The sequence below is a fragment of the Periplaneta americana genome, chromosome 12, assembly GCF_040183065.1.
Source record: "Periplaneta americana isolate PAMFEO1 chromosome 12, P.americana_PAMFEO1_priV1, whole genome shotgun sequence".
NCBI classification, from domain to species: Eukaryota; Metazoa; Arthropoda; class Insecta; order Blattodea; family Blattidae; genus Periplaneta; species Periplaneta americana.
Genome location: NC_091128.1, coordinates 74,232,829 through 74,257,392, shown reverse-complemented (window position 1 = coordinate 74,257,392; position 24,564 = coordinate 74,232,829). Strand labels below are relative to the sequence as shown.

Here is a 24,564-nt window from a genome sequence, read left to right as displayed (position 1 = left end):
GATGAGTCATCATAATATCACAGTCTAGTATATACAGTCACGAAGCTTGAGTTGATGAGAGTACTAGGAACAATAGACAGTGCAGGTACTATTTCCCATTGCTTGTAATGAGGCAATAGTAGCGATCCTAGTGGTTAGCAACTATCTATGGATGCATATTTATTACATATTGAGCTTCGTGACTGTATATACTAGACTGTGATAATATTATAGGAGTATTGTTAAAAACAAATGAAAGTATAGGAATAGTTTATCTCATACGAGGGGAGTATTGTACGAATGGAACAGATATCATCCAGTTATTGCGACGTAGTCACGTAATCAATAGAATTTTAAAATCCCATCACTTCTTCATCTTTTTTCAAAAAAGTTATATGCAATAACTTCATGCTTTTCGACTTATTATTTTTTTTTTTTTTGAGACTAACTTCACTTTTAGTTCTTCTGAAATGTTCTCGTTCCTCTTCTGATCTGAAGGAATGTAGCCTTTTGTTTTGCCGAAAAAAAAAAAAAAAAAACATATTTCCATTCTATCTTCTTGTTGGAGACCACAGACTTCAATGTCATCCTGCAGACTGGGAAGTGATAAGTGTTGTGCACTTTCTTAACTACATCCAAATTTCACTTCATGCAGCAAATTGAGAAGGTTTAGTGTACTGTTCACTTTTTTTTAGAAGAATGTTTAACCAAATTACTCTTGAAGTGTCGTTATGTAGCTAGTCCTAGGAAGTACACCTATTCTAAAATGTGTCATGACGCTTAAAGCTAATTTGAGTAAAGCAACATTTTGTATTTTATTTTTAAAATTATAAAACCTAACATTCTTCAGTATGAGCATAAATTTCTACACACCATAGCTACCCAATATTCCAAATTATGTTACTTGTAATTATTAATTTAAAAACCCAATAAAATCAGCTTAGTAATGTGAAGAACGTAAAGTGGCTAGTTCAGAAACTTTATACATTTATTTCTGTGCTTCATTGTTATCAATGTATGAAATAAAAAACATCTAGAAACGTATTATTTTACTTAAAAGTTGCATGGTTATAGAAAATATAAATAAATTTGAATTCTGACTCAAATAATTTGTCCATGTCTCTAATAAAGGTGTGTAAAAAGGAAAAAAAAAATAGAATGTATATTACTGAACTGTTATTCGGACATTAACAACCTCACAGTTAAGTGAAATAGCTACTTTAAAATGATTTGTTTCTCTGGTAGCTACAGTATACAACCATTTAATTAGGCCCTAGAGATTTAATTATCAATCGGACTATAAGTTTTGTCTCTACATTCATAAAGAGTGATTTTATTTTTCACTCTCATTAAGACTTTAAGATTAAAACCTGTATCTAATTTTAATGTATTCCACATACTAAATTAATTGAAAATTATTTTAGTTCTCAAAACTTAAAACAAGGTCTTGGAACATTATCTTTCTCTCCTTTTTTTACTTTGCTTCAGAAACACGTAAAATCCACCACGTATATATTCAAAACAGTGTTAATGAATTTAATAGAATGTAGCAATATACCGAAGGTATGTCTTATTGTCCATAAATACGTCACTAAGCTTTTGCTGAACCATTTTTACTTAATTGGCTTTTATAAAAACACATGTCCGCCTGCACAGAAATCTCTACTCAGAAACTTGTTATTCGTCAATGCCTCCTTGATTGCACTGATAGTTAATTGGTTGTTTCCCTAACGTAGAATGTGCCACTGGCATCCTCTCGAAACACGTTTTCAGCGATCGCTGTTTATGACACACTCGTTATGGGTCACCCCGTTCGTTTCGCATGTAAATGGAAAGTTGAAACTTTTTGGCGTTCGTTTAACGTTAAATTATGGATCAGTAATTTTATACTGCGACATTTCTTTCTGCCGCGAAACAAGAAGCGAAATATCTCATTTATGTTCAGAGCTTAGTTTAATTATATAGCAGTACACCAGTACTTTTGTATCTACCGCGCATTCTGATCTATAAAACTATACACGTTTATTTCAGATGTGATTAATTAATTGATAGAGTGATTGATTACTTGATTCAATTAGCGATTAATTAATTGATTTATAAATTGAATTAATTTGTTGATAGGGTAATTTTTCTGATTGAGGTTCTCTCTGATCATCTATTATTAGATATCAAGCATAGCATACATCTGAAGTCTGATTAGTGAACTATGTTACCAGTCAGCGATGTATGCAATGAAGGAGGAAAGGAACTGGCCACCCTACCCCATTATCTCCTGGCTTAGTTGCCTCAAGAGAGATGTTTTATTGGTGTCACTTATGAGATTCCAACCAGTCTTCGGACTTAGGTAACCGTAATATGAGAGTCTATCCTAATTTGAGACTCCGGTGTATAGGCCTATTATTAAGTAAGTGTTGGAATCCAATGCAGAACATTGTAACCTGTAGCAGCCGATATTTTTAGAAACTGGAGAGTTATGCAAGTGTCTGCACAGCTAACGTGTGTCCTTGTGGAAATTTAATTAAATTTACATTATTGAAGATGTTTGATTCGATTTATCCACACGGATGTAGTTTTATAAAGGTAAGAAAAGAGTATCTTTGTAATTGGATGATAGAGTAGTACATTGTGTGTTGTACTAGGAAGTATGTAGAAGAAAAAAATTATTTAGTAATACAGAGGGTTGTTTCCGATCTCTGATAACGGATTTGAATGACGTCATGTGCGTCAGGAATCACACCGACAGCTGAATTGCGGCAAGAGGTGACAGACCAGTAGTGAGTGATTTCATAATCAGAGTGCACGATGTATCACAGTAGCAATGTCCAAGAAAATCGAGTCTTTTATTGGGAGGGGTACACAACAACCTTTTCCGACATCAAGTACAGTTACGTGAAAATCATAGGAGCTTGCAAAACACGTGGTTTCGTTATTTCCAAGAAAGGCATCTTGTGTGTACCTAATAAGACTGGCAAAGCTCGGATGGGATTAATTCCAGAATGGAAAAAGCAAGCAAATCCACCCCCGTCACAAGTCGCCGCACCCCACGAGATGATACAAATTAATTCCATTCGAGCTTTACCAAAGGAAAGGGTTGTTATGTATCCCTACCAAAAAGGCTCGATTTTCTTGGGAATTTCTGCTGTGAGTCGCCGTGCACTCTGACTATGAGATCACTCAATACTAGTCTGTCACCTCGCGCCACAGTTCAGCTGTCGTGTGAATCCTGAAGCACATGATGCCATTCAAATTCGTTATCAGAGATCGGAAACAACCCTATATACAATTTATTGGGCGCTGAAGTTAACCTAAACAATTTTGTTGTTCAAGGCCCATAAGAGGCTAATGCGAGAGGGAATTGATTTTAGGACCCCTATTTTTAAACTATTTTTTTATAAACAGTAGGATCAGTAAATAAAATTTAATATTTATAACTGAATAATATATTTTAACATAACAAATCAATATTTGAACAAGAATACAGGGGAACTCCCGTCACGTGATTACGAACACCACCCGTTTTAAAATGGAAAACACAAGTGTTGTAGAGGAGATTGGAACCCAAGACTATGTTCTCAATCAAGATTAGAACCGTGTTTCTTAGCCGTTGCGTACTCTGCGTTCGACTAATACTTCTACATAGCCTACTTCGTAACTTCCTTACAGGGATATTCTTACTACCGGGACACCAATTGGATAACCGGACCGCAGTCTTAGCGGCATGTCTCCCGGCAAGCCCGTACACAGTTGTCGGCGGTTAGAAAGCTCCTCCTATTTTTAAAGTCTATCCTTAACCAGCAGCATAAAGGAAGGACACGCACCTACTAGTTAGCGGGGAAGTGCTGAAATTGCCAGCTCTTTTCGTGCAAACAATTTCTGGCACATGTTTACCGAAATAGTTCCATACGCTCTACAGTTTTACTAATTTCATGTAGCCTAATTTGGGTTATTTAGGAACTGACATTGTTTCTTAATTTTTCTAGGGCTTAAAGATTTGTTTTACAGATTATCTTTAAGAGTGCATCACAGGATATAGGTCTCGAAAACGCTTCATAGTTAGGCCATGAAATTATTATAGACAACACAAGAGATTCTCATTTTGTCGATAAATTTACCCTAAGGAAATAAAACCTAGTGTGATATTTAATAAGACTACTTCGCAAATAAATGAATGAATGAATGAATGAATGAATGAATGAATGAATGAATGAATGAATGAATGAATGAATGAATGAATGAATGAATGAATGAATGAATGAATGAATGAATGAATGAATGAATGAATGAATGAATGAATGAATGAATGAATAGGCATAATATAATACTTGTATCGTACCATAAAATTTCATTCGCAATCGTAAAGAAAAGCAGAAGAAAGCACGGAATAATGAAAAGAGTCATTTTTATTATAAATACAATGAAATTTAAAAATTCAAATTTAATTATATGCATATTTTACTACGGATGTGATATTGCGAAAAAAGATATATATTTTTTGTATGTTCCTGATGCTGAGGAATTGATGTTGATTTATTATCTCTGAATTTATTGATAATTATATTATGATATTCCTCATTTCCTCATAACTTGCCAGGTTAAATAAACCATTATTATTATTATTATTATTATTATTATTATTATTATTATTATTTATTTATAAACACAACTGCGAAACATCAGCAACAAAATAAAAGTGACAATATAAAATCGATAATATTACAGTATTAGATGGCTCTGATTGATTGAAATTTAACAGGTTCTTTCTCACACTCCATTGGTTAATTCTTATATGAACGAAACAGTTGTCAGTAAGATACCGTGAAAGAATCTTGTTTTAAAAAACTTACCTACGTTCTCTCACACTGACCTGACAATTTTGGAAGGTTCCTTTGTCAAGACAACACGAAGAAAAACTCTTAGTTTCTTGAGAGTTATGAACCTGTATGAATCTGTAAACAACTAAACAGTTTCGAAACATCAGAGAAACGTAGTTCATTGCAGTTATAGTATATCTTTTTTACCTCTTTTTGCACTTTTAACTTTAGTTACAATGTTATTTAATTAGAAATGTTAACATTTCAAGTAAGACAGCACCCTGTTCTGTACAGGAAGAATCTGTAATGTCAAGAGTATTCTATAATTATTACTCTGAATCACAGAAAGAGTTTCCAAACACCCCAGCAATCTGTTGAAAACCCCAAAGTATTCTTCACATAATTATGTAGTTCACTGCGGTTATGTCTCAAAATATTTTTCATTGATATTTGTGCAATTTTAACGTTAGTTAAATGTTAGTTAATTAAAATTGTAACACTTTAAGTACCGGTAACACAGCATCCTGATTTATATAGGAAGGACCTGTAATATCACTCAGAAATGTCATAGAAATTGGTTGAGAAACCCAACATATTCTTCACAGATGTAGTTTACTTCAATTATAACATCGAAATATTTTTTGACTTGTTTTTGTGCAACTTTAATTACTGAAAATATAATTTAAAATGTTAATATTTTAAATAACATTGCACTCTACTTTGTGTAGGTAGGAATTTTGTAACATTGAGCGTTCTGTCGTTGTCAATGTAGGCAATGTAGACCCGTTTTCACTGCGATTTTCTCGTTCTCCCAGCAAGTAGTCACGGAACATCAGAAGAATAAAATCTTAGCTAATGCATAGAGAAAATCCAAAGTCTTCTTTACATATACATAGACTATTTTAATTATAAATTTAAAAAACACTGTTCCCTCTCAAATCTCCCACATTAATATGACATGAAGTAGAAATAGTTTGGGACGTGAAATTGCATGAAATGCAAGAGCAACTCAAAATAATTTAATTAATGTTTATTAGTAAATAATCTACATGTGATCCATTGGCGTTAATGATAACATTCAACCTGAAATCAATTTTTTGCCATGTTCTTTCCAACATATCCATTGTTACCTAAACAATGTTACAGTTGCGGTTCGTAAAAGTGAGAGGTTGGACCTTTAGAAGCATACACAGTGACCTTAACATAGTCCCACAAAAAGAAATCCATGGAAAAAATATCGAGTGAACATGGTGTCCACGAAATGGGTCCATTGTTTCCGATCCATTGACCTGGAAATGTGTCCATTGCTTTTGATCCAGTGACCTGGAAATGCGTCACTGAGAGACTTTTGAAACCTGCAGACTCAACGTGAGACAACCACATCCCGTTGAAGAAATACGTTGGGCTGCAGATCGGCTAATTTGTAATACTAGAACTGTTCCATAATGCCACGTCGTTGTTTACTGTAGCTTCGTAGAAAAATAATGGCCTGGAAATTTTGTCTTCCATCGGGCAACACCAAACATTGAGTTTTTTACTGTTTCGGATGTGTTCGTGTTGAACGTGTGGAAATTCGAATTTGAACCTTGGCATATGAAACAGTGTGTGTATTCTTAAATAGCTGATGTGCTATTTCAACAGGATGAGGCTGTCTTTCATTGGAGTATGTAGGCTCGACAATCTGTGAATAATACATTACTATACTTCGTTCCAGAATGTCTCACAGGAGACGTAAACATTGCCGGCAGAGAGAAAGGGAGAGCGAAGGATAATTACTATTCAACCAATGGCAGAGGTCTCATTCCACGCTTATCTTGAAGTCGGGCGGTCTGAAGAGTTCTACCTCCGCCCAACTTCAAGAAAAGTGTGGAATGAGACCTCTGCTATTGGTTGAATAGCAATTATACTTCTCTCCTTCTCTGCCGGCAATGTTTACAACGCCTGTCAGACACTATGGAACAAAGTACAGTACGAGTACATAGATACTGGATAGAGTACATAACAGACCCATTTTATGGCCACCATATTCACTCGGTATCATTACACTGGATTTCTTTTTGTGGGTGTAAGTTAAGGTCCTTATAAGCCTATATGTACATGACCTTCTAACTTAACGACACCGTATTAATTTGTGATTTGCTTGTTATGGTAACAATGAACAAATTGGAAAGAACGTGTCAAGAAATCAATTTCAGGTTGGATGTTGTCATTGCAGAGATTTACTGATACATTTTCATTAAAGTTGTTGATATGCTCTTACATTTCCCCAACTTTCTTACTTCATGCTTTATGTTAATATATATGGGAGGTATGAACGGAACACGATGTATTTAACTCGTATTTATTTTGATATAGGACTAGGCCTACTTCGAACTATAAATATGATGTTTTACTTTATATTAAATTATTAATATTTTTAATATCAGAGTACTCAGTTATGTATATAACTTGTAGATAATAGCAAAAGTGATGTCGAAATATGTAAAACAGTATTCCTTACGGTTAGCAGTTTAGAAATGTTAGAGGAAACAAATAAAGGTTGAAAACTTCCAAAATAGTCTACACACATGAAGTTTAATTATGAGGTTGAAATTATTTAATTTATTTCTTCTATATTTTGAATTTCAATTATATTTGTTTAAAGATTTCAATATTTAAAGTAACAGACTACCCTTCCACATGCAGAAAGCAATAATCGCTTAGAATTGTGTTGCTGTAAGTAGTTTAGGAATGTGAGAGAAATCAACTCTTAACTAACGGCTAAAAATATGAACTTATGTTCACATAATAAAATTATACGCTATGTAAATAAGAGTATTGGACATAGGGGTTTAACATGGGAAATCAGTTAATCTCAAATACTTTCTCCTCTGCTCATTTTAAGGAAAAATGTTGTATAAGTAACTTTTATCCGCGTTGGTTTGATAATGGATACTTATCCATCTTCTTATCACCATGGTAATGGCATTCATTACCGCACTGAGTGCGATATGTAAATGATTACCGCACTGAGTGTGGTAATCATTTACATATCGTACTCAGTCAACGATTGTGTCATTAAACGCATTATTAAATAAACGCGGATAAATATTGTATGCAACTAGTGGGATGAGCATAATTACCCCTCTCATGTAATTATACAACTCGGCTTGCGCCTCGTTCTTGCAAAACACATTGGAGCGGTAATGATGCTCATATCCCACTAGTTGAATAAATAACTATTAAAGAACTGAATCAGAATAGGTATACTACAATAAGAAATTTATTTTTTTGTTTAGTGTTACAGAAAAACTACAATGTTACTAGGTATTTTTATTAATTTTGATATCAGTAATTCTTTTTCATTGATGTGGGCTATGATTCATAACAATGTTACAACTTATATAACAAATGAGTTCCTTGAGATAAAAAAGATTATTAATGTAATATCCTTCTGTATTTTTGTTTTCTGGATATTATTTTTCTTTCAAAATGGTTCCATTAATTTTATGCCATTAATTTTAATTAATTTTACTAATTTTAAGTATCGTTATGTTATTTCTATCAATGCCTCATGAAACTCGATGTTAAATAAGCCTATAGAAAAAAAAAACAATTGATTGTAGAAGAAACAAATGATATGTTAAATACAAACCAAATGTAAAGCAAATTAAGTTACAGTTTAGAATTATATTTAATTCTTATGAACTTATTAAGAAAATAAAATAGTTTTTAGTGCATTTCCTGTGAACCATCACTTACAGGGAAGGTAGCGGGAGTCTTATTTACATGTAGGTAATTGATTCCCCATGTTTATTTTGTAATTCGTTTATTTTACGACGCTTTATCAACTGCGATGTTTATCTAGTGTCTGAGTGAAATGAAGGTTATAATGCAAGCGAAATGAGTCCAAAGTCCAGAGCCGAAAGTTATCTTGCTCCTAATGGGTTGATGGAAAGCCTAGAAAAAACTTTAACCAGATAACTTGACCCAACCAGGATTTGAACCCGGATCCTCGGTTTCGCAGCCGATATACCGACCACTACTCCATGAGGTGGTTGATTTCCTACGTCAAATCCTTATGTACAGTAGGCTTACTTCTATTTCCACAGTGTACAGTTTATTTTAACTAAGAATTCAAGATCATTCGCTTGCTTAAGAACTTAACTTATTTTGTACTTAGAACAATATGTTATTTGATTACAAATGTCAATGTTTCAAGCGACAGGATACCCTCCCAAGTGTAGAACTTGTAGGTCACAAAAGTGTATCTGTTTATGTAGAACTCTGTTCCTTAAAGAAAAATTCGTTGCGCGACAATCCATGACCGTCTAATCTCATGTTCACATGCCTCAAAACAGGTGAACGAATATTCAACAAGAATGGGGGTAACGTGTAATTAGCACGATGATCCTCCCCTCTCAAGCCGTTATAGCTGGCTTGCGAATCGGATTTCGCTATTTACCTTAACTCCTCACATTCACCGGTGAGCACCGATCCCATACAATAATATAAATTTTATTAGCCTCTTATTTCCTCAAGTGTATGTTGTATCACGTAGAACTGTGTTTCTTACAGTGGGTGGAATGGAATGGAATTTCGGGAGGGGGCATTACGATCAAGCACTGCGATCTTTCAATATCTAGTGCGCTAACCCTCAAGTTGGGTGCATTCCCAAACCTACACCGGCTGACTACACTAAGGTTCACTGCGTACCCAGGTCTCGAGCAGGCAACTCTACTCGTCCCTAGGCCAGCCTCCTCCTTGCGTCGCCAGCCGGAATGGGGATGAAATGGAGAAATGTTGACGGGATGGTGTAGATGCATAATATTGGGATACGGGAGAACCCCGAGAAAAACCCTAACTGCGACCTTGTCCGCACAAGTGTCACTATGGATTTTTCAATGAGAATCCCAGGCCTGACCGGGACTCGAACGCGGATCGACTGAGTGACAGGTCTAACCATTCAGCCACTGCAGGATTTCTACAGCGATTCGTTTCGATACGTGAGAAAAATAAAATTTTAAGCAATGTTGAAAAAAATATTTTTGCAGATGTAGTTTAGGCCTATTTTTAATTATGAATTCGAGATAATTTGTTTACTTACGTACTTTTGCATGCTTCGAACTTTGTTTTAAGTAAAATTTTCATTGTTTGAAGTAACAAGGTTCCCTCCCACGTAGCCCATTGAACTTGTAGAAAATAACAAAACTGTAGATCTATGTAGAACTATGTTTCTTAAATTGATCAGTTTCGGAACATGAAAAAAACAAAAACAAAACAAAAACAAATATTAAGCAACAGTTGGAAAAACAAAATTATTTTTACAGATGTAATAGTTTAATTTAAATTGTGACTTTAAAATAATTTGCTTACTTACGTTCCTATGCTTCGAAATTTATGTTATTTGACTAAAACTGTCATCGTTTCAAGTAACAAAGTTCCCTCCCACGTGTAGAACTTGTATAAGCGTATAATTATTATAGCATGTACAGTAAAAGTGTGTTTTTACAATAATTAGTTTTGGAACGTGAAAAAAAAAATATTAAGTAACGGTTGAAAAAAGATAATTATTTTTACAGATGTAATAGTTTATTTTAATCATGAATTTGAAATAATTAGCTTGCTTACTTTCCTATGCTTCGAAATTCGTGTTATTTGACTAAAACTCTCATCGTTTCAAGTAAAAAGGTTCCCTCCCATGTGTAGAATTTGTAGACAGTAACAAAAACATATAATTATTATAGCACATGTACAGTAAAAATGTGTTTCTTACAATAATTAGTTTTGGAACGTGAGAAGAACAAATATTAAGTAACGGTTCAAAAAAGAAAATTATTTTTACAGATGTAATAGTTTATTTTAATTATGAATTTGAAATAATTTGCTTACTTACTTTGCTATGCTTCGAAATTTGTGTTATTTGACTAAAACTGTGAACATTTCAAGTAACAAGGTTCCCTTCCACGTGTAGAACTTGTAGACAGTAACAAAGTATGTTTATATCATGTTGAACTGTGTTTCTTACAGTGTTTGTCTCGAAACGTGAAAGACATCAACTCTTAAGTAATGATTGAAAAAAATAAAATTATTTTAACATATGTAATACTCGTAGTTTATTTTAATTATGAATTTGAAATAATTTGCTTACTTACTTTCCTATGCGTCGAAATTTGTGTTATTTGACTAAAACTGTCAACATTTCAAGTAACAAGGTTCCCTCCCACGTGTAGAACTTGTAGACAGTAACAAAAGCGTATAATTATTGTAGCATGCACAGTAAAAATGTGTTTCTTACAATAATTAGTTTTAGAACGTGAGAAAAACAAATATTAAGTAACGGTTGAAAAAAGAAAACTATTTTTACAGATGTAATAGTTTATTTTAATTATGAATTTGAAATAATTAGCTTGCTTACTTTCCTATGCTTCGAAATTTGTGTTATTTGACTAAAACTGTCAACATTTCAAGTAACAAGGTTCCCTCCCATGTGTAGAACTTGTAGACAATAACAAAGTATGTTGCATCATATTGAACTGTGTTTCTTACAGTGTTTTGTCTCGAAACGTGAAAGAAATAAACTCTTAAGTAACGACTGAAAAAATAAAATTATTTTAACATATGTAATACTCGTAGTTTATTTTAATTATGAATTTGAAATAATCTGCTTACTTACTTTCCTATGCGTCTAAATTAGTGTTATTTGACTAAAACTGTGAACATTTCAAGTAACAAGGTTCCCTCCCACGTGTAGAACTTGTAGAGAATAAGAGAAATGATATCATTGTTATAGTGGATCGTGTAGAATCGTGTTCACTGTAACATTATTTCCCTCATAGCAAAACACGTGTACGATTAGCATCACAACTAACACAACACACAAGTTTTCTGCACAACATGAAAAGCGTCCACTCCAGAAGAAATATCGACGATAAAACAAAAGCAAAAACACTAACAAGAACGCTACGCTACGCAACATGTAAAAGAAGCATGCGGTACATTCAATGCCAGCTGCCATTCTTGAGAGAGAGAAAAAGAGTGAGGGTGGAAGGGGTGGGTTTGCGCCGTACCGGTGGTGTCGGGGGGGTGGCGCCGGGCGCCGCTTGGGCGTGACCCGGCGTGGGAGTGGCCTCTTGCTCTTCATCACTATCACTATCCATGCGTGGTGACATGAGGCACCCCATAGGTCCGCTGCTTCTGGTCGAGGAACCAAATGCAACGAAACAGACGTTCCGGTCCTGCGCCGACGTAGTAGTGACTGTTGAGGTACAGAAACTATCCTGGACCCCCACAAACAGGGACTTGAGGATGCTGTAACCTATAAGATGATCTTGGGCAGCCAACTTGAATTCTTCTTTCTGGACCTCGCAGTAGTAGAATCCTCTCACGCCACCTATAACACCGGATCGCAGAGGGTTTTGGCTCTTCAGAGTCCCACAGTCTTCACATCTGGAGTGCCCGGAGTGACGAAGGAGCGTCGGGATTGGGTAGCAAGGTCTCATGCCGATATAAATGAATAAACGTACATGAAGCTGGATAAAGTGGTGTTAATGCAACAACGTACACAACAAGACATGGGGAGTATCGCAAGAATAAATGACACAGTTCATTCGTATCGCCCTAGTATATAGCAGCCTTGAATCTCTCTTCAGTTTGCAGAGCATTTATCTTTCGTAAATAAACATATTCACTTCATAGTAAAGTCAATAATTTTGTGGATTATACCCTATACCAATGAACCTACATACATCCGCCTTCAAGGTAATCTCTTCTAGCAGAGCTGCATTCTCTCCAGTGTTAGTACAATTGCTGGAAGCATCCTAGAAAACATTTTTCGAAATCCACAGACGGGCATGTATTGCAGTTGTGATAAGTTTCTGTGCTGAAGAGAACACCTCCCAGGAATATTGTAATTCATACAGAGAAAGAGAGACAGATAAAAAACAAGAGGTGCCAAGTCAGGAGAGTAGGTACGGAGGATGTGACAACACTATTGATCATTTTCAGTATTGATTGCAGTATTTCCTTTCTTTGAACAAAATGCCATATTTGTACGCTGCTAAATATTCTAATGTGATGCACTTAGAAACTAGGCCTACCAGTGTAATACAGTTCAAGTAAGTTAACGCTGTTGCAGATAAAATAGTAGTAGCTTGTTAAAGATGTCTACGCAGATGGCACTGCTTTTGTTTTTCATTTATTTTGAAATATAATGCACGACAACACCTCATGGCCGCTGTTAACGAAATTATTGACTCTACTATGCATGTTGAATACTTATTGCAAGTGGTTCGTAAGTTTTAAGCAAATATTTTAGTTGCCTTCTCTATGTTGAAGTTTATTGCAGAAATGAACATATGGTTACCTTCCTGTTTTACGTTAGTAAATAGATTTTGACTAGCATACTGCGATGTTAACTTGTAAGAAGGCACTGTCAGAGTGAGCAATGCAGAAAACAAATGACTAATATTTGAAGAGAAGAAATACATAGACCAACGTTACGGTGCGTTAATGTTGAATCCTGGAGCATTGTATTACGCATAGCACGACATTATGTAATCGTGTTTTCACTATATACAAAATTGAAGACTCAATATCTTTTTCTTTTTTTTTTCCACAAACTCGCTCATCTGTCGTATCAGGTATGCACGGTTTCTGGATTTCTTTTTCTAATTCTAAACACCTAGGCATATTGTTATGCGTGGTTGAATTCCCATAGACTAAATTAGTTTTTCACAAATTTCCCTTAATTAAATGATCTGAATTTAGTATTTGTTATCTAATTAGGAAGTATAGGGTGCGTACAATTTCATTTTTATGTAGGATAACGTCTATATTAGACCCACATTAACAGAAAAAAATGAAAGGAGTTTGTTAAACGGAAATTCGACTTCGGTTACCATGGAAATACTTACGTTAGCTATACCCGATAAACTGACAATAATTGAGAGAGTCCATTCCTAAACTACACAAGGAGAGCCCGCATATACCTAGCTTTTACATAACTTACTTGGAAGAATTTACTATAATCCAAGGGAGTTGTAATATAAAGAAATGATGTTATTCAGTTGTGCTTTGACATGGATGGAAAACAGACGCGTGCACAATACATGCGTAACTGCAGAAAGTCAATATTATGTACAAGGTTGGCATTATTCACATACAGATTGATAAATAACAATAACAATATTTAAGAGATATTCTCATGTGCTTAGGGCCTATGTACAGTAGGCTACACTAGTTAATAGTTCGTTATCTGTCGCTAAAAAGAATTCTTTACTTTTCCTCTTATGAGGATATGGAATTACCAATCTTGACAATGTTAATTATGTAATACATGAGAAAATTTTTCTCGAAAACTGTTGAAGCTTGAACGCTCACTTTTTTACAGCTCATGAACAAATAACTTGACTTTATACTGAAACAGTAGTTTTTCTATTATTTATTTCCTGACTGATAAATTATTTTTTTTATGCAAATCGAGATTTTCAGGTATAACTCCCTGTAAAGTTGATTTGAATAATTTCGAGGGAAAAATTGTTCCGGAGCCGGGTATCGAACCCGGGACCTTTGGTTTAACGTACCAACGCTCTACCACTGAGCTACCCGGGAACTCTAACCGACACCGATCCAATTTTTCCCTCTATATCCACAGACCTCAAAGTGGGCTGACAACCGTCAAGCAACCAACTTCGAGTGCACACTAACTCCGTGTGACTCGAAATTATTCAAATCAACTTTACAGGGAGTTATACCTGAAAATCTCGATTTGCATAATACACGTCACTGTTCGTTAACAGAAAACCACAATTTAAGTCACACGGAGTTAGTGTGCACTCGAAGTTGGTTGCTTGACGGTTGTCAGCCCACTTTGAGGTCTGTGGATATAGAGGGAAAAATTGGATCGGTGTCGGTTAGAGTTCCCGGGTAGCTCAGTGGTAGAGCGTTGGTACGTTAAACCAAAGGTCCCGGGTTCGATACCCGGCTCCGGAACAATTTTTCCCTCGAAATTATTTTTTTTATATTCCTATATTTTTTTCGGCGATTTTCAGCATATTAGCCTCTATCACATCTCTGATTTTTTAAAGAAATTAAAAAAGTAGACTATTGTTTCAATTATGTAAGACATACAAATAAAGAATTCCTGAAAATTTGAGCTTTCTGTATTAAATAGAAGCTGGGAAAAGATTTCTTTGTTCGAAAAAAAAACTAAAGTTACGGAAAATAAGAGTTAAAATAAGAGATAGCCCTATATGGTACGTATACTGTGCACACTCCTCAGATAAACGAATATTAAAATGGATACAATTTTAGTATAGGCCTACCATTTTAAAGAGGAAAACCAAATAATAAATTAGAAAAAAAAATCACTCAAAATCCAATTCCATTGCCTCTTAATAGTAGCTACATTCTGCTTTATAATAATAATAATAATAATAATAATAATAATAATAATATTATTATTATTATTATTATTATTATTATTATTATTATTATTATTTCATCGCAATTTTTAAAGACTTTCAACATCAAACGCAATAACTTTATTTAATATGACGAAGACTTTTATAATGCTCAACATAATGCAAGATTTTCGTGTTTCTGCCCCGAAACTTTGGATTTTTCTGATTATACGCCATAATACAAGGACCCAAAAGTCTCGCACCACTTCGGTCTCCGTTACTCGTGCAGGAGACTTCTCTTTCCACCATGTGATGTTTTGTTTTCAGTCTTCAACGAGACACACAACAACGTGACTGCGATGTGAAATTCGGCAGCCCACGTCATGCCACATAAACCCAACATGGCGAGCGGGCACAATTAAAAATCTAATTCCCATCAGGCTGCGAGGCTTTGTGCCGGATGTCACGCTCCACGGCGCACGCGGATAATCATACAGCGTCGCGGAGCGGCGCGGCGCTCACTTGGGAGAAATTCAGTGTTAAATGTCAACAGCTTCCATACGGCGGCGCCGCCGGAGCGGAGCAACCAGCCACCCCATCCCGATGGATGCCAAGAAAACATGCACACTCCACAGCGCGACGTTTTTTACTACATTCAGCCCGCAGACGATGTCATTTAATAATATTCCTATCTCATCATTTGCGTGCTCTATTCCATATTATTAAACTGCAGATTTTTAGCTCCTAAAATTAGTTCTTTCAAGGGGCTGAATAGGCTTACAGAGGTGTCAACTATTATGGATTTTCCATAATTATTGCGATATTGCGACCAAAGTGAAGATTATTGCGAAAAAAAATTATCATGGAAAACTATGGTCTATTGTCTACGTATACAGAGTAAACCGTAAGTAATGTCATTCATTTCAGGGGGTTATTCTTTAAGATAGGTTAATTCAAACAAAAACAATTTTTGCTCGTTTTTGCTTCCTCATCGAGATAAAAATTATTTTATGTCAAACATTTCGTGCCGTGTTTTGAGAAAGCCATTGATTTAATTCCCAATATGCTCAGTCAATTTAAGAGAGCAGTGTATTATGATAATATATAATTGGAATAATTTTAATTTTTCTTTAAATGTGTAGAAATCTGATCCGAACAAATCGAGGGTTCAGAATGACAAGGTTCTATCTAGTGTTTAGTAAATTTTACAGGAGAGCATTTTAAAAGTTTGGTTGTTAATATAATCAATGCAGATAAAACCTTTTCAAACTAACTTTATCACGCAAAATAATTTAGATATCAACATATAATTTATATGGTAGATAGCTGTGAAGTAGCAGAATTCAATGCAACAAAAATCTCAATTTTGCTAAAAATGTCAGATAGAACCTTGTCATTCTGAACCCGCGAAATGTAACTTTGCGTTCTGAAAAGAAATTTTAAGATGCTACATTTGTTCGGATCAAATTTCTGCACATTTAAAGGACAAAACTAAAATTATTTCAATAATTTAATCTATTATCATAGTAGAGTGCTCTCTTAAATTGACTCAGCATATTGGAAATTAAATCAATGGCTTTCACAAAACGTGCTATCAATTGTTTCATAAAAAAACATTTTTATCTCGGAAAGAAGGGAAAACGAGCAAAATTGTATTAAACTTTTTTGTTCGAAATATCTCAAAGAATAACCATCGAAAACAATGACATTACTTACGGTTCATCCTATATAATTAATAAACATTTCATACTTTCTATCATTGTAGGCTGTCTACAAAGACGAAGTACAAAATTTCAAGGAATACAATTCTATATAGCGTACGTAGACTATATACAAGCATTCCGAAAAATTTTGATATAAATGAAAAGTAATAATACATAGATCTACAAATCAATTTATTTTTAAAAATATACACTAAAAATTACAAATAAACTAACTGAAATATTCGACAACTGAATAAGTGCTCAAAATAATATTAAAAAAGAAACAGATTAAATCTCAGCCTGTTTGCATTAGAATTGCAGGGCCCGTTTGCGGTATTTTGAAAACTATTTCAGCGTCTAGAAAGGTTAAAGGGGTGCGAAATTGTCCATTTTGACAATGTTAAATTATGTGTTATGTAAGGAAATTTTTCTCGAAAACTGTTGAAGCTGTTGAAGTTGATTTTTTTACGCTCCATGTACATGTTACTTGTCTTTATTCTGAAAAAAAAGTTTTTTATATAAATTATTTCTTTTAGTGATAAATAATTTTTCCCCAATACATTTTTAACGATTTCCCGTAACATCTTTGAAATTCAATAGATTTAATAAACATTGTTTCAGTACATGTAAAACGTCCAAATGAACAATTCCTGAAAATGTCAGCTTTCTAGATCAAATAGAAGCTGAGAAAAGGTCCCTTTCTGTGAAAAAACTAAACTTATGGAAATGAGCATTAAAATAAGACATGTAGGCTACACTCATACTACGCTCCCTGCTCAGAAAAACGAAAAATGAACATGGATATAATTGTAGTATATCTTTTAAATATGAAAAATCAAGTAATAAATAGAAAAAATAAAAAAATACATAATTTTCTGCCCAAAATCCGTATATTTTTGGAATTATGAGCGTTAAAATTGAAACTTCTACACTCCTTTTTCCCAGAAAATAGAAAAATTAAAATGAATACAATTTTAGTGCATCATTAGGCCTATGTTTTTAATAATAATAATAATAATAATAATAATAATAATAATAATAATAATAATAATAATAATAATAATATACCATTTTAAAGAGAAATCTAAATAATAAATTGAAAAAATAAAAAAATAAAATCAAAATTTTCACTCAAAATCCAATTCCATTCTCTCTTAAAGCGCGTCCAAATAATATTTTATTTATAAGACCTAATGATGTGTAAAAATAAATTAATTGTCCACAGAAAGAACATACTGAGTAATTTTTTGTTGATTTTTTTGTCCTATCTGCTAGCTTATAAACTGAACTACCTTCCTAGTAAATCAGAATGGCAAAAAACCTGATAAATTAAACTAAATCAGATGTAAAATTCATAACATCTTAAGTGTGTTTTAAGTTTTAAAGTCAAGAAATGCTCCCCAAAAAATTTAAGAAAAGTGACTTAGCATGTTCTTTCCGTGGACCTTTCAAATGCAAACACTGACAGGTATTAAAATTCCTTCTATAAATATAGGAAAATATAATACTCAGAAAAAATGCAACGACTGATAAAATTAGCTTCATAATGAATCTATGAAACGAACACGAAAAACAGTACAGTAAGGTGTTGGAATGAAATTTCATTGTACAAAATGATTGTAGAGTTTTACTATTCAAACTTTGTCCTACTGTGTTATTGTTGTTCAAACATTGCTACATTTTTTTTTTAATTTTTAACTAGATCACTTTTTTATGGCTTACATCTGTATTGGCAGCTACAGTTTTGCGGGTCACTGTCCCATTACAGAATATACTCGTGTGCAAACTCTGAAGAGAAGTTTCGATCCGATGAGTTTGGAAGGTTCCTTACTTAGTTTAACCCTGAGGGGATGGTGCAGAGAGCCAACGCTGCACTCTTTATAATATCTACAATATGAAATCTGATATCTGAACGTAACACTGGTGCTGTAACCCAACACCGTAACACTGAGGGGTGAAAAAGGAGCGTTTTGATCATATCAGCAATATAGTGTGTTATTTAATATAGCATTAAAATAATTTAACCATCACTTCGCTGTGATTCAATTGACTTCATATAGCAGTACAATTAGGGGAAGTCCTTCCTCTTTTAATAATGCATTTGAATTATGGGGCCAGATGTTTTTTTTTTTTTTTTTTTTTTTTTTTTTTTTAAGGTACAGAATGCAATGTCTGACTTTCATGGACGTGATTGTAACTTACTAGGTATTCTGAGTTAGCCTCTGTAATAGGAATGAAATTGTCACTGCTTGTTCTTTAATGCAACATAATTTCATCTTGAAGTAAAATAAACGAAACTAAGTGCAATAATTATTAACAAACACTTTTCTCCTACTAGATATTGCCAGCTTATTATTCATTTCATTGTTTAGATTTGCAATAATACTTAAAAATTGCATTTACATTATACAGAATGTAAATTAAATTACAAGTGAGGAAGAAACATTACAATCATGTCTTTTAAATTACAAATCGAAGGAAAGACTCAATAATTTTGGATATCTGAAAACAATATGAACAGACAAATTCTTTTATGTCTTTAACGGGAAAATTCTTAATCCAAAAAGTTGGTGATGATGATGATGATGATGATGATGATGATGATGGTAATGTTTATATAGATATGTTTTTAATGTATGAATCGCAACAGTATTATAATCACGCTTCTGAATTTTCTTGCAATATAATACTTTCATTTGTTTATAATAAACATTACTGAACTTAAGGAAAGGATAAACAAAACTGTTGCTTAGATACCAAAGTCACATCTTTAGCACAGCCTAGTATATACAGTCACGAAGCTCAATACGTAAGGAATTTGCATCCATAGATAGTTGCTAACCACTAGGATCGCTACTATCGCCTCATCACAGACAATGCGAAATAGTACTGGCATAGTCTATTGTTCCTAGTACTCTCAACAACTCAAGCTTCGTGACTGTATATACTAAACTGTGTCATTAGTGTGTATTTTAATGTGAGCACATCTTCAGTAAATGAGCCGAAATAAAACGGAGTGATGAGTGACATACTATATCCATATAAATTATTTCTCTATCTACGAATATCTAAAAATTACAGCGAACTAATTTCATTTCAGCCTTTTACTCTATAGATTTAAGAGACAGCATGGATATTGATAGATGAGGATAATGAGTGGTTCAACAGACAATTATTACATTCTTTATGCAAACTCAAGTCAAGGACGATCAAACTCAGAAAGCTACTTGATAATTTGTATGTACAGAGACGAATTTTAAGTTTTCCGGAACATATACTTAAATGTACGTCATAGTAATTGCTAAATTAAACCTATTATTACCTATAAAAAGCTGCAATTAAATACGGAGTCTTACCGACATTAGAATAACAAAAAGAATAAATACCAACTGTTTCGTCATTGAACTTTGAACACACATGTAACATTTTTTACGTCGCTATTGTACGTGAAACACATTAAAATTATGAGTAAGTTATTATCTATGGAAACTTCTATGGGCTCATGAATTTACCAAATGCTAGCTTGTGAAGGCATTACATACACTGTAAATAAAACATACAGTATAACACAGCTTACACACAAAAGTTATAACATTCGTTTAAAAGTTAATGCTACATATAACTTCTTACTAGAATGCGAAGAGGTTAATATGAAGTTATAGAATTATCCTAAATTCATCAACACAGTTAGTCATTCAGGATTAAAATAAGCTGCTTAACAAGACTAAACAACAATTCACCATGACATAAGCTTATTTGGCACAGACAAAAATGACGAAAAGTTGTAATAACTTTACTGAGATCTCAACAATTTGACACATTAACATTAAGTAACAGGTTAGAGTAAAAAGTAACAGGACCAGTCAGAGATGATAATTAACTTGGCTGAGCACGTGTTTGAAAACAGATGAAGATCATATACAGCGAACATTAATTTCTGTTTTTGTTTGCTTTGCCATAGCAATCTAATCGTGTTGTTAAAATAAATCCCTTCTTTTGTTTCATTTTTAACGCCTTTTCTTCTCCGTTTTTTTATTGTGAGGTCATTTTATCAGAAAGATGATATCTATGCTATATAACAGAAATTACTATTTACGTACTTCTAAATAAATTTCTGTTATAAATTTTAATTTTTTTAATGAGCTCTCCTATAAGATAATATTGGGAAATGCATAGACAATGCAGTGAACCTTTCTCTAATATTTTTAATTTAAAAATTCTATACCTATATTGTTCACTTTAAGTGTACGGTACGTGAATAAGTTATGATTTATTGGTATTATTAAACTATTGCTACTATTACAATCACTATTACCAGTTTCGTATATAAAATCTGTTCAAAGTTGCAATCGAGCTTTTAAGCCACTGTTGAATACAACAATTTCAACTTACAACATAAAAAGACCACCACTCATTGGTGATGCAAACATACCGGTAGTCAGTCAGGAATCAACTTTGGCTGACCCCAATTAATTATTGTTACTCTTTACCATTGGTCTTCGTAACAACACTGCTAGGGAAGGAATATTTACAAATGGTAACCAATTGTTTGCAGCCGCTTGACAGCTATCTCGTAAAAATTCGTTTACGATTTTAACGGAGTACACGTTTTGTCTCCTGAAGACGTCGTGATTATTTTTTTCAATACTGTGATCAGTTATTTAATATTACTGCAATTGTTGAAGCCGTAGTTAATCAGCATTTTTTGTGTATTTAAGACCTTTATCTGAATAATTTGGCAAATTCAAATATTATGAAACCTGTGGCAGTGATTTCTAGAATAGCTTATACAGACTGTACCGTAAGTAATGTAATTAATTTCAAGAGGTTATTCTTTGAGATATTTCAAACAAAATAATTTAATATAATTTTGCTCGTTTTTGTTTTTTTTAGGAGATAAAAATTGTTTAATATGAAACTTTATTGAGGGACTCAGTGGAAAAGGGGACCATGCTACATTCCAGTTGATTTTTAGTTTCTTCGACAGATCTTGCCATCTAGGACCTCTTTTATGAACTTCCAGTCTTGTGGCATGTGTCTACTGTACATAGTAAGCATTCGTAAATGCTTCTTCTTCACTGGAAGAGAGAGAATGTCAGCGGAATAAATGCTTCTCATACAAAATTTAGTTTTTGTAGCGTGGACCCCTTTTCCACTGAGCCCCTCATTTCATAGCGTGTTTTGAGAAATGCATTGATTGAATTCCCAATATGCTCAGTGAATTTAGGAGAGCTGTGTATTATGATAACAAATTATTGAAGGAATTTAGTTTTGTCTTTTAAATGTGCAAAAATTTGATCCGAACAAATATAATACTGTACAATTTATTTGCAGAACAAAAAGTTACATTTGTTCGAATCAAATTTCTGCATATTTAAAGGACAAAACTAAAATTCTTCCAATAATTTATTATCACAATATACCGCTCTCTTAAATTGACTGCATATTGAAAATTTAGTAAATGGCTTTCCCAAAAAAACGCTAAGAAATATTTCATATGAAACAATTTTTATTCTGAAAAGGAAGCAAAAACGAGCAAAAGTATATTACATTATTTGTTTCAAATATCTCAAAGAGTAACCAGAGAATTTGCAGGTGTTTGTGGCTTAGTAAATGTAGAAAAATCCTAAATGCTAGTATAAAACTTCATCAAACGGTATGAAATGCTGTGCTCAATAATTTCGACACTAATGTAATAAGTGTCATAACGTTTTTCAAACAAAATCTTATTTTTATTCCTCTTCTGACTTTCGGGGTTCTAATCTCTCTACACACATCTCTTTTTCCTATTGATTCACATTGAAACACTGAATTCCAGGTATTCTTGCTTATTCCACAATTCTTCAAAGCGATGTCTCCATTTTTTCGTCCGCTTATCAATCTTTATTTAACGTTGATGGACAAATGACCATACCATTCATAATTTCACTATTTTATCGTTCCTTTTATTCGTGTAAACTTCTTTACAACTCAAAGGAAAGAGTCATTTCCCTGTTTGAGTAATAACATATATTATAATGTTACTCAAGGTATAAACCAAAATAAGATGAGTGTTTCCATTAGACCTACTTTTGGAATTCAAGTATTAAGTAGTGTCTTTATGGGTTCTTGAATTATTCCACAAATAGCATCATAGCAGCACGCTTTCAAAGCATATTCCAATCGTAATCGTTGGCAATGTGACGTCATAGAAAATTAACATGCTGTATTTCAGATGACACATCTTTTCTTACTATTTATACTCCATCAGAGTACTTGCCTTGTAACACAGTTATATGTGTTTCGCTCTTGGTATTTTAAACTCATACTCTTTTCTCATTCGATTTCACAAATGAACTGAATAATTACGAATCTAATTCTCTAAAATGTTCTGCAGCAGTGAAATTATTAGATAGTACTGTACTGAGAGAAACAAATTTTTATAAATTACTTGCGGGTAATTTTTAACAGAATTTATTGAACAGAAAATAATGAAAGGTGAAATATGTGTATAAATGTATTATTATATTAAATAACGCTTTATAAACAGTTATTATCAACAGACCTTGCAAAACTTAAAATCTCTATTCTAGGTTGAAGAAACTGTGACTTTTCTAACCAAATGCGAAACGGTCAGAAATTTGACGCCAAATATTATGATAAAAGAGCAATTCAAATCTGATGTTAAAAGCATGGGAAAACGAATCAAAACATAGATTAAGTGCAAAGAATAATTAAAAGTTTTAAGTAATACCAAGAATTTGAATTAACTTATGCAGTACACAGAACTACTTTTTTTTTAACAAATCGTTTTTAAAATATAACCTCACCATGTGTATAAGTTAGAGACTAATGCAGCGGAATGTCTGAATTCCCATAAAACTTTCACTAACATTGATATTGAACAAGTTAAAATTTTATATAGGTTACACAGAGTGGTCCAATACTTTTGCTACCTTATAAATCGTGGTTATCTGTAAAACAGTGAAGATCTTTCGCCACACTCTTTGTATGGCTTCGAAGATACCATGAAATGAAGAGACAAATTTTCTGTGTGAATTAGCATTTCTGAAATATCAGAATCACTCATTTTTTAAAGTGAAAAGTTAAATTTTTCATAGCTAATATTAGAGAAAATGGTGAAGAACGCGGTGAGGTATTGAATGACAGCTTTGAGAGACAAAAATATTAGACGACTGGGGGCTTCGTGATTGATTCTGATGTCTGACAAGCGGCCTACCCTCTCCAACATCTTGCGTGTGCTCACAATGTTAAATCTAAATATACTGAAAATTATAAATGCTATAACGATCCACTTAATAATACCTACTGTTATACATTCGCAATGTGGATTGCACTGCACAGGTCTAAAATGACCACAGCTACTTAAAAACTTGTCTTTCTTAATAATAAAACCTAAATTTAAGCGCAGGGAAATAGGCCTAAATTAACTGCTAGTCCACAGGAATAACGGCTTCAGGAGCTAGTTATCTGGTTGTAATGAGTGCACTGATTCTATAATTAACATGGAGGTATGAGATAATTATTTTGCCTGTCATTACAATTTACTCTGGCTCCACCCCTATTTGATTGATTGAAAAGGGGATTAGTGAACTCATGGAGGAATACAAGTGATATACATTTGCTGATCTTATAATTCACCGAGTAAGATGCATTATACCTATACATTTTCCTCAACCTCCTCTTAAT

The 24,564-nt window shown here is 33.4% G+C and overlaps 1 protein-coding gene across 3 annotated transcripts in view; it reads right to left on the bottom strand.

The window, feature by feature from the left end:
* The window catches only part of Hr38 (Hormone receptor-like in 38), a 76,633-nt gene that overhangs the window by 13,435 nt on the left and 38,634 nt on the right, over positions 1–24,564 (bottom strand). The gene's annotated exons all lie outside the window — the stretch shown is intronic.